This window comes from Staurois parvus, unplaced genomic scaffold (assembly GCF_062004578.1).
Source record: "Staurois parvus isolate SC_StPar_1 unplaced genomic scaffold, SC_StPar_1.0 ptg001667l, whole genome shotgun sequence".
Classification (NCBI taxonomy): Eukaryota; Metazoa; Chordata; class Amphibia; order Anura; family Ranidae; genus Staurois; species Staurois parvus.
The window spans coordinates 19,721-32,174 of record NW_028319463.1 but is presented as its reverse complement, the minus strand read 5'-3'; the positions used below and the strand labels follow the sequence as shown (position 1 = coordinate 32,174).

The following is a 12,454-nucleotide window of genomic DNA, read 5'->3' as shown; positions in this document are numbered from 1 at the left end:
GATCACATCTCCTGTACATTATTGGGATCTCCATTCATGTCCCCACACATCCAGTATCCAGGATCACATCTCCTGTACATTATTTGGATCTCCATTCATGTCCCCACACATCCAGTATCCAGGATCACATCTCCTGTACATTATTTGGATCTCCATTCATGTCCCCACACATCCAGTATCCAGGATCACATCTCCTGTACATTATTAGGATCTCCATTCATGTCCCCATACATCCAGTATCCAGGATCACATCTCCTGTACATTACTGGGATCTCCATTCATGTCCCCACACATCCAGTATCCAGGATCACATCTCCTGTACATTATTGGGATGATCTCCATTCATGTCCCCACACATCCAGTATCCAGGATCACATCTCCTGTACATTATTGGGATGATCTCCATTCATGTCCCCACACATCCAGTATCCAGGATCACATCTCCTGTACATTATTGGGATGATCTCCATTCATGTCCCCACACATCCAGTATCCAGGATCACATCTCCTGTACATTATTGGGATCTCCATTCATGTCCCCACACATCCAGTATCCAGGATCACATCTCCTGTACATTATTGGGATGATCTCCATTCATGTCCCCACACATCCAGTATCCAGGATCACATCTCCTGTACATTATTGGGATCTCCATTCATGTCCCCATACATCCAGTATCCAGGATCACATCTCCTGTACATTATTGGGATGATCTCCATTCATGTCCCCACACATCCAGTATCCAGGATCACATCTCCTGTACATTATTGGGATCTCCATTCATGTCCCCACACATCCAGTATCCAGGATCACATCTCCTGTACATTACTGGGATCTCCATTCATGTCCCCATACATCCAGTATCCAGGATCACATCTCCTGTACATTATTGGGATGATCTCCATTCATGTCCCCACACATCCAGTATCCAGGATCACATCTCCTGTACATTACTTTGATCTCCATTCATGTCCCCACACATCCAGTATCCAGGATCACATCTCCTGTACACTACTGGGATGATCTCCATTCATGTCCCCACACATCCAGTATCCAGGATCACATCTCCTGTACATTATTGGGATGATCTCCATTCATGTCCCCACACATCCAGTATCCAGGATCACATCTCCTGTACATTATTGGGATGATCTCCATTCATGTCCCCACACATCCAGTATCCAGGATCACATCTCCTGTACATTATTGGGATCTCCATTCATGTCCCCACACATCCAGTATCCAGGATCACATCTCCTGTACATTATTGGGATGATCTCCATTCATGTCCCCACACATCCAGTATCCAGGATCACATCTCCTGTACATTATTTGTATCTCCATTCATGTCCCCACACATCCAGTATCCAGGATCACATCTCCTGTACATTATTGGGATGATCTCCATTCATGTCCCCACACATCCAGTATCCAGGATCACATCTCCTGTACATTACTGGGATCTCCATTCATGTCCCCACACATCCAGTATCCAGGATCACATCCCCTGTACATTATTGGGATGATCTCCATTCATGTCCCCACACATCCAGTATCCAGGATCACATCTCCTGTACATTATTGGGATGATCTCCATTCATGTCCCCACACATCCAGTATCCAGGATCACATCTCCTGTACATTATTGGGATGATCTCCATTCATGTCCCCACACATCCAGTATCCAGGATCACATCTCCTGTACATTATTGGGATCTCCATTCATGTCCCCATACATCCAGTATCCAGGATCACATCTCCTGTACGTTATTGGGATCTCCTTTCATGTCCCCACACATCCAGTATCCAGACTCACATCTCCTGTACATAATTGCACATGAATTGCTCAGCCATTTAGCAGCGTGCAATTATCTCCTGGCTGACAATAGTATCATTTTGTATCATGATTATAAAAACTCATCAATTTTGAATGTTATCTACAAATAAAGAATAGACACAGACAAATGTTTAAAACTTTCAGGTGTAGCTGAGCCCCTAGGGTCCCATTAGAGCACCATCTGGGACCGCCGGTGAGGGATTCCTAGGGGGCGGTAATGAGTGCTTCCAGCAGAAGAGTGGGGAGAAAACCATTCCTTATCTCCATAGAAAGGGGAGCCATATGTGTACTGCTAACCATCAACCGGGTCACACAGAGATGATCACCCAGAGAACAGAAGCCTCAACACCCACAATTCTCAGTGAGACATCAGCTCACCATTCCCCTGCATGGCCACCCCATGTATTCCTTTACATGTTCCCCTAGGCACTCCCGTCCCCTCCAATCTCAGAATCCCCCTTCACACTCCTCATTGCTTTTATGCTGATTTAAAAACAGTACAGAAAAAGGGAGAACTGGAGTAAAAGTGGAACAATTGCCCATACCAACCAATCAGACGTCATCTTTAAATAATGCAAAGGATCTAATTGGTTCCTCTGGGTGTCTGCTTCAGTTTTTTTAAATCAACATCTTTCCTGTCTGCTCTGCACCGCTTAGATACTCCAGTATTATTTTATCTATTTAAATATATTTATTATATCATTTGAATTATATATTAATATATATATTCATTAAAATTATATATATATATATATATATATATATAAATAATTTTAATGAATTATATATTTATTATTATTTAATAGTATTTATCATAATATATACATAATAAAAATATATATAAATTTATATACATATATATATACATATATAATATAATATTTTGTATATATATATATATTTTTATATATATATACTGTATATATATATATATATATATATATATATCATATATTATTAATACATTATAACTATATTTATTCTATTTATTGTATATTTAACTATATAATTATATACTTAAATATATAATAAACAGATTCAAATATATCATTATTTAATTTGTAATTTTAATATCCATTTTAATTGTGTATATATATATATATATATATAAAAGTTATATATCGTATATCCAATATTATACTACAAATATGCCAAGTCACTTATTCACCCCATGAATTTCTATTTTCTGCCCCACATCGACAAGTTATCAGTTATATAAATCAGGCCGAACCCTCTTCGATGATCACTTTACGCAAGCAGCGTTATTTTCCGTTTCTTTCCTGTACCAAGAACTGTTTCTTAATTCTGATCTGGTCTTAGATGACAATATTAAAGCAAAGCTAAATAACAATCCTTACATGTATTTAACCAATAGCCACCAGACGTCCCCTTTTATCGGGGTAGAGCCATCAGAGAACAAGAGGATAATGATTGCCAATTGGCTGCTGTGGGAGATATATTTTTTTACATTTTTTTTTTACTTTTTAATATACAATTAATATATGAATATGTAATATATTATAGAAATATGTACTATTATTTACCCCACCTCTATTATCAACCTTTTTGCCTCTTCCCGTCTCTCCCTCTCTATTTTTCAGCTGATAATAAAGGTTTGTATTTTACCCCAGAAATTTTAGCTGAATTTTAGTCCCTATCATATCATGAAATCCTCTTTTTCTAGAGATTAGATGCACTTCTTATCATTTATTAACACACGTCTTATGTTTTTAACTTTCTATTTATTACAGGGAATATGAAATATTTTTTAAAAGCCTGTTGGTATTGCAATGCAATCATTTCATTTAATTCAGCGTGTCGTGATATTCAGCATTGTAGAAACTCTTCCTGCCTCGCTCAGTTCATAACCGATCGGCCGTTAATCTTTCCAGATGTTAATATTAAATGACGAACACCGAGCAGAACGATTCTAATCCAATAGACGAATTATAATTAGATGTAGACGGCTTCAGTGCCAGGAGTAATGATGGTGTGCAAAGTACTGGAACCAGTCAACTGATCCTGGAACTGACATGTATTAGGTTGCTATGGGTTATTGCCTCTTTCTATGAATTATTGCCTCTTGCTATGGGTTATTGACCTTTGCTATTGGTTACTGACCCTTGCTATGAATCATTGCCTCTTTATATAGGTTACTACCTCTTGCTATGGGTTATTGACCCTTGCTATGACTTACTGCTTCTTGCTATGGGTTGATGCCCCTTGCTATGAATTATTGCCTCTTTATATGGGTCACTGCACCTTGCTATCGGTTAATGCCCCTTGCTATGAAATTTTGCCTCTTGCTATGAATTACTGCCTCTTTATATGGGTTATTGCACCTTGCTACGGGTCATTGCACCTTGCTATGGGCTATTGCCTCTTGCTATGAATTACTGCCTCTTGCTATGGGTCATTGCACCTTGCTATGGGTTATTGCCTCTTGCTATGGGTTACTGCCCCTTGCTATGAATTATTGCCTCTTTCTATGAGTTTTTGCCCCTTCCTATGGGTCATTGCACCTTGCTATGGGTTATTGCCTCTTGCTATGGGTTACTGCCCCTTGCTATGAATTATTGCCTCTTTCTATGAGTTATTGCCCCTTGCTATGGGTCATTGCACCTTGTTAAGGGTCATTGCACCTTGCTATGAATGATTGCCTCTTTCTATGGGTCATTGCCTCTTTCTATGGGTCATTGCCTCTTTCTATGGGTCATTGCACCTTGCTATGAATTATTTCCTCTTGCTATGGGTTATTGCCTCTTTATATGGGTCATTGCACCTTGCTATGAATTATTGCGCCTTGCTATGAATTATTGCGCCTTGCTATGGGTCATTGCCTCTTGTCCATTGCTCCGAATCAGCCCCATAGGGTGGTGTAGCTGGTCCTGTGCTGACATGATAAAGATGCAACAACTCCTCTGTATATTCCTCCTGGCAATGCCCTGACAGCTCCCTCACCCTTCACCTTCATACCATTTCTTTTCTTCTTTTTTTGCCATACTTTGTAATCCAAAAGTCCCCACCCAAGCTGCACCCTCCCCACACAAAACCCCAATCTATGAAGATGACACACATGCAGCCCCATCACTAGTCTATAAAGTGGTTAAACAAATAAATCTCCTATGTACTAATCCCATAGACTTGTGGGGTCCTGCAAGCTCGCCCACCATAACCTTTCCCCACAGCCTGAGCCCCCCACAAAGGAGAGAAGACGAAGGTGCCGCAGTCTCCATACAAAGCCAAAAGTCTCACCTGCTGTGCCTAGTGGCACTCTTCTCCTGCGATGGTCACAGACAGAGCTGATGCGTTCCGAGTATCCTGATCGCTGTGTGATTCCTCAGCATCTCCCTGTGACTGCGCTGCTCCCGACTCGCCCAAAGAGGGCGCCTGCGCTCGGCTTAACCCCTTCACTGCCACCCATCGCGATCCGCTCAATGCTACCCATCGCCCTCCGCTCACTGCCACCCATCGCCCTCCGTTCACTGCCACCCATCGCCCTCCGCTCAATGCAACCCATCGCCCTCCGTTCACTGCTACCCATCGCCCTCCGCTCACTGCAACCCATCGCCCTGCGCTCACTGCAACCCATCGCCCTCCGTTCACTGCAACCCATCGCCCTGCGTTCACTGCCACCCATCGCCCTCCGTTCACTGCAACCCATCGCCCTCCGCTCACTGCAACCCATCGCCCTGCGCTCACTGCCACCCATCGCCCTCCGCTCACTGCAACCCACAACCCATCGCCCTCCGCTCACTGCCACCCATCGCCCTCCGCTCAATGCAACCCATCGCCCTCCGCTCACTGCCACCCATCTCCCTCCGCTCGCTGACGATCAAAGAGGGACATCGAATCCTGAAAATGTTCTTCCTGATGATTCTCCATACAATGAACAGGACAACGGCCGTCCTGAAACTAAGATTCCACAATCAGCGTCCGGAGGGGTTTTATTAAGTGACAGTTATTTTCATCTCCATTCTGATGTAAAAATGTCTCCTGTGGCTGAAAATAAAAACCCTCCCGATCTTTATTACGATTTGTCACTTCAACGGATAAATACCCGATCTATTGTTGCTGAAGATCGATTTTTCCTGATGGGGATCAATTGTTGCTGATGGGGGTCTGTTGTTGCCGATGGGGGTCTATTGTTGCTGATGGGGGTTTATTTTTGCTGATGGGAATCTAGTGTTGCTGATGAGGGTCTCTTGTTGCTGATGGGAATCTAGTGTTGCTGAGGGGGGTCTATTGTTGCTGATGGGGGTCTATTTTTGCTGATTGGAATCTAGTGTTGCTGATGGGGGTCTATTGTTGCTGATGGGGGTCTATTGTTGCTGGTGGGTGTCTATTGTTGCTGATGGGAATCTAGTGTTGCTGATGGGGGTCTATTGTTGCTGATGGGGGTCTATTTTTGCTGATTGGAATCTAGTGTTGCTGATGGGGGTCTATTGTTGCTGATGGGGGTCTATTGTTGCTGGTGGGTGTCTATTGTTGCTGATGGGGGTCTATTGTTGCAGGTGGGTGTCTATTGTTGCTGATGGGGGTCTATTGTTGCTGATGGGGGTCTATTGTTGCTGGTGGGTGTCTATTGTTGCTGATGGGGGTATATTGTTGCTGATGGGAATCTAGTGTTGCTGATGGGGGTCTATTGTTGCTGGGTGGTCGGAGGTGTCAAACTGGCGGCCCTCCAGCTGCTGCCAAACTATAAGTCCCATGAGGCACTGCAAGGCTGACAGTTACAAGTATGACTCCCAAAGGCAGAGGCATGATGGGACTTGTGGTTTCGTAACAGCTGGAGGGCCACCAGTTTCATACCTCTGATCTACAGCCATGGCCAAAAACATTGAGGACACCACCTGGATCCTCGCTGGCTTACGCGTTTCGTACCGACTTCCTCAAAGCCAAACCATTCGGGCCCTTACAACTTGGCTTTTTGTATCTACAGTCATGGCCAAAAATCTTACCCCCCCCCCCCATTTCTGTCACATAACGCCCCCCACTTTACCCAGAAAATTGTTGCAATGACAAATGTTTCGGCATTCTCATGTTTATTTCTTCTGACACAAAAAAGTGGAGAAATAAAAAGCCAAATCTGACCCATTCCACGCCAAACCCCCAACATAGACTGGACAGAATTATTGGCACCCTCCATATAATATTTGGTGGCACACCCCTTGGAAAGAATCCCTGAAACCAATGTCTTCCTGGAACCATCAATGGAGTTTCCTCCACCTCTCTACTGGAATTTTGGGTCGCTCTTCTTCCACCAACTGCTCCGGGTCTCTCAGATTGGAAGGTTCCTTTTCCCAACTGATGTCCTGAGATCTCTCCACAGGAGCTCTATGGGATGGAGATCTGGACTCATTGCTGGCCAATTCAGTCCTCTCCAGCGCTTTGTCTGACACCATCTCTGGGGGCTTTGTGACGTGTGCTTTGGGTCATTGTCCTGCTGGAAGACCCATGACCTCTGACACTGGAGACCCAACTTTCTGACACCGGGCCCTACATTGCACCCCAGAATTTTTGGTAGTCTTCAGATTCCATAATGTCGTGCACACAGTAAAGACTTCCAGTGCCTGAAGCAGCAAAGCCACTGGTGGTCAGTGGGAGGAATGTCCCTTACATTGGTGATCAGTGGAAGAATGTCCCTTACATTGGGGGTCAGTGGGAAGAATGTCCCTTACATTGGGGGTCAGTGGGAAGAATGTCCCTTACATTGGGGGTCAGTGGGAAGAATGTCCCTTACATTGGGGGGGTCAGTGGGAAGAATGTCCCTTACATTGGTGATCAGTGGGAAGAATGTCCCTTACATTGGTGATCAGTGGAAGAATGTCCCTTACATTGGAGGTCAGTGGGAAGAATGTCCCTTACATTGGGGGTCAGTGGGAAGAATGTCCCTTACATTGGGGGTCAGTGGGAAGAATGTCCCTTACATTGGGGGCAGTGGGAAGAATGTCCCTTACATTGGGGATCAGTGGGAAGAATGTCCCTTACATTGGTGGTCAGTGGGAAGAATGTCCCTTACATTGGGGGTCAGTGGGAAGAATGTCCCTTACATTGGGGGTCAGTGGGAAGAATGTCCCTTACATTGGGGGTCAGTGGGAAGAATGTCCCTTACATTGGTGATCAGTGGAAGAATGTCCCTTACATTGGGGGTCAGTGGGAAGAATGTCCCTTACATTGGGGGTCAGTGGGAAGATTACCCCTTACATTGGTGATCAGTGGGAAGAATGTCCCTTACATTGGGGGTCAGTGGGAAGAATGTTCCTTACATTGGTGATCAGTGGAAGAATGTCCCTTACATTGGGGGTCAGTGGGAAGAATGTCCCTTACATTGGGGGTCAGTGGGAAGAATGTCCCTTACATTGGGGGTCAGTGGGAAGAATGTCCCTTACATTGGTGGTCAGTGGGAAGAATGTCCCTTACATTGGTGATCGGTGGGAAGAATGTCCCTTACATTGGGGGTCAGTGGGAATAATGTCCCTTACATTGGGGATCAGTGGGAAGAATGTCCCTTAGATTGGGGGGTCAGTGGGAAGAATGTCCCTTACATTGGGGGTCAGTGGGAAGAATGTCCCTTACATTGGGGGGTCAGTGGGAAGAATGTCCCTTACATTGGTGATCAGTGGAAGAATGTCCCTTACATTGGGGTCAGTGGGAAGAATGTCCCTTACATTGGTGGTCGGTGGGACGAATGTCCCTTACATTGGGGGTCAGTGGGAAGAATGTCCCTTACATTGGGGGTCAGTGGGAAGAATGTCCCTTACATTGGGGGTCAGTGGGAGGAATGTCCCTTACATTGGGGGTCAGTGGGAAGAATGTCCCTCACATTGGTGGTCAGTGGGAAGAATGTCCCTCACATTGGGGGTCAGTGGGAAGAATGTCCCTCACATTGGGGATCAGTGGGAAGAATGTCCCTTACATTGGGGGGTCAGTGGGAAGAATGTCCCTTACATTGGGGGTCAGTGGGAAGAATGTCCCTTACATTGGGGGTCAGTGGGAAGAATGTCCCTTACATTGGTGGTCAGTGGGAAGAATGTCCCTTACATTGGTGATCAGTGGGAAGAATGTCCCTTACATTGGGGGTCAGTGGGAAGAATGTCCCTTACATTGGGGGTCAGTGGGAAGAATGTCCCTTACATTGGGGGTCAGTGCGAAGAATGTCCCTTACATTGGGGGTCAGTGGGAAGAATGTCCCTTACATTGGGGGTCAGTGGGAAGAATGTCCCTTACATTGGTGATCAGTGGGAAGAATGTCCCTTACATTGGGGGTCAGTGGGAAGAATGTCCCTTACATTGGGGGTCAGTGGGAAGAATGTCCCTTACATTGGGGGTCAGTGGGAAGAATGTCCCTTACATTGGTGGTCAGTGGGAAGAATGTCCCTTACATTGGGGGTCAGTGGGAAGAATGTCCCTTACATTGGGGGTCAGTGGGAAGAATGTCCCTTACATTGGGGGGTCAGTGGGAAGAATGTCCCTTACATTGGGGGTCAGTGGGAAGAATGTCCCTTACATTGGGGGTCAGTGGGAAGAATGTCCCTTACATTGGGGGTCAGTGGGAAGAATGTCCCTTACATTGGTGATCAGTGGGAAGAATGTCCCTTACATTGGGGGTCAGTGGGAAGAATGTCCCTTACATTGGGGGTCAGTGGGAAGAATGTCCCTTACATTGGGGGTCAGTGGGAAGAATGTCCCTTACATTGGGGGGGTCAGTGGGAAGAATGTCCCTTACATTGGGGGTCAGTGGGAAGAATACTCCTTACATTGGGGGTCAGTGAGAAGAATGTCCCTTACATTGGGGGTCAGTGGGAAGAATGTCTCTTACATTGGTGATCAGTGGGAAGAATGTCCCTTACATTGGGGATCAGTGGGAAGAATGTCCCTTACATTGGGGGTCAGTGAGAAGAATGTCCCTTACATTGGGGGTCAGTGGGAAGAATGTCCCTTACATTGGGGGTCAGTGGGAAGAATGTCCCTTACATTGGGGGTCAGTGGGAAGAATGTCCCTTACATTGGGGGTCAGTGGGAAGAATGTCCCTTACATTGGTGATCAGTGGGAAGAATGTCCCTTACATTGGGGATCAGTGGGAAGAATGTCCCTTACATTGGGGGTCAGTGGGAAGAATGTCCCTTACATTGGGGGGGTCAGTGGGAAGAATGTCCCTTACATTGGGGGTCAGTGGGAAGAATACTCCTTACATTGGGGGTCAGTGAGAAGAATGTCCCTTACATTGGGGGTCAGTGGGAAGAATGTCTCTTACATTGGTGATCAGTGGGAAGAATGTCCCTTACATTGGGGATCAGTGGGAAGAATGTCCCTTACATTGGGGGTCAGTGGGAAGAATGTCCCTTACATTGGTGATCAGTGGGAAGAATGTCCCTTACATTGGGGATCAGTGGGAAGAATGTCCCTTACATTGGGGGTCAGTGGGAAGAATGTCCCTTACATTGGGGGGGTCAGTGGGAAGAATGTCCCTTACATTGGGGGTCAGTGGGAAGAATGTCCCTTACATTGGGGGGGTCAGTGGGAAGAATGTCCCTTACATTGGGGGTCAGTGGGAAGAATGTCCCTTACATTGGGGGTCAGTGGGAAGAATGTCCCTTACATTGGTGATCAGTGGGAAGAATGTCCCTTACATTGGGGGTCAGTGGGAAGAATGTCCCTTACATTGGTGATCAGTGGGAAGAATGTCCCTTACATTGGGGGGTCAGTGGGAAGAATGCCCCTTACATTGGGGGTCAGTGAGAAGAATGTCCCTTACATTGGGGGTCAGTGGGAAGAATGTCCCTTACATTGGTGGTCAGTGGGAAGAATGTCCCTTACATTGGGGGTCAGTGGGAAGAATGTCCCTTACATTGGGGGTCAGTGGGAAGAATGTCCCTTACATTGGGGGTCAGTGGGAAGAATGTCCCTTACATTGGGGATCAGTGGGAAGAATGTCCCTTACATTGGGGTCAGTGGGAAGAATGTCCCTTACATTGGTGATCAGTGGGAAGAATGTCCCTTACATTGGTGATCAGTGGGAAGAATGTCCCTTACATTGGGGGTCAGTGGGAAGAATGTCCCTTACATTGGAGGTCAGTGGGAAGAATGTCCCTTACATTGGGGATCAGTGGGAAGAATGTCCCTTACATTGGGGGTCAGTGGGAAGAATGTCCCTTACATTGGAGGTCAGTGGGAAGAATGTCCCTTACATTGGGGATCAGTGGGAAGAATGTCCCTTACATTGGTGATCAGTGGGAAGAATGTCCCTTACATTGGGGGTCAGTGGGAAGAATGTCCCTTACATTGGTGGTCAGTGGGAAGAATGTCCCTTACATTGGGGGGTCAGTGGGAGGAATGTCCCTTACATTGGTGATCAGTGGGAAGAATGTCCCTTACATTGGGGATCAGTGGGAAGAATGTCCCTTACATTGGGGGTCAGTGGGAAGAATGTCCCTTACATTACGGGTCAGTGGGAAGAATGTCCCTTACATTGGGGGTCAGTGGGAAGAATGTCCCTTACATTGGGGGTCAGTGGGAAGAATGTCCCTTACATTGGTGATCAGTGGGAAGAATGTCCCTTACATTGGTGGTCAGTGGGAAGAATGTCCCTTACATTGGGGGGGGTCAGTGGGAAGAATGTCCCTTACATTGGGGGTCAGTGGGAAGAATGTCCCTTACATTGGGGGTCAGTGGGAAGAATGTCCCTTACATTGGGGGTCAGTGGGAAGAATGTCCCTTACATTGGGGGTCAGTGGGAAGAATGTCCCTTACATTGGGGGGTCAGTGGGAAGAATGTCCCTTACATTGGGGGTCAGTGGGAGGAATGTCCCTTACATTGGGGTCAGTGGGAAGAATGTCCCTTACATTGGGGTCAGTGGGAAGAATGTCCCTTACATTGGGGGTCAGTGGGAAGAATGTCCCTTACATTGGGGGTCAGTGGGAAGAATGCTCATTACATTGGGGGTCAGTGGGAAGAATGTCCCTTACATTGGGGGTCAGTGGGAAGAATGTCCCTTACATTGGGGGGTCAGTGGGAAGAATGTCCCTTACATTGGGGGTCAGTGGGAAGAATGTCCCTTACATTGGGGGGTCAGTGGGAGGAATGTCCCTTACATTGGGGTCAGTGGGAATACATACATTGTGCTGTACACGACACCCCCGCACCGTGACCCCCCTACACTCTCTATACATTGTCAGTAAGATAGTTAAGTAACATAAGCCGTATTAAACCTAAAGCCAGAAATATATGGCAGCTGACCGATCATTAGATGTGGCGGCTGCATTCGTTTTCCTTTTTAGACTTTTACTCTCTGTTTTCCCCTGGTGATCTGGCCAGTAACACATCTCCTGTATTAGGGCACCCCCACTCTGGAGGAAGGAGAACAGGGGGCACGACAGACAGCAGCATTGTCAGTCTGGGGGGGAGGGGAGTGTTAGATGTACTAGCAGATTTAGATACACTAACACATTGAAGCCAAGCTGCGGCTCACACTTTATAATCCGATACAATCACAGTTTTGTTCCTTTCGAGATGAAGGTTTTACATCAATAAATAAAAACTGATCGTTGTCAGCACCCCTGTCAGTGGTAAGTGGAAAAATAGAATTTTCTATGGAAAAACAACAGACTTAAT

General features: G+C 46.0%; 1 protein-coding gene across 1 annotated transcript in view; it reads right to left on the bottom strand.

The window, feature by feature from the left end:
* LOC149434820 (copine-7-like) overlaps positions 1-5,313 on the bottom strand; it is a 132,896-nt gene extending 127,583 nt beyond the window's left edge. The window contains exon 1 of the mRNA XM_089663333.1: positions 5,094-5,313. The gene's annotated coding sequence lies outside the window, so the exon portion shown is untranslated. The remainder of the gene's footprint in view (positions 1-5,093) is intronic.
* Between the last annotated feature and the right edge of the window lie 7,141 nt (positions 5,314-12,454).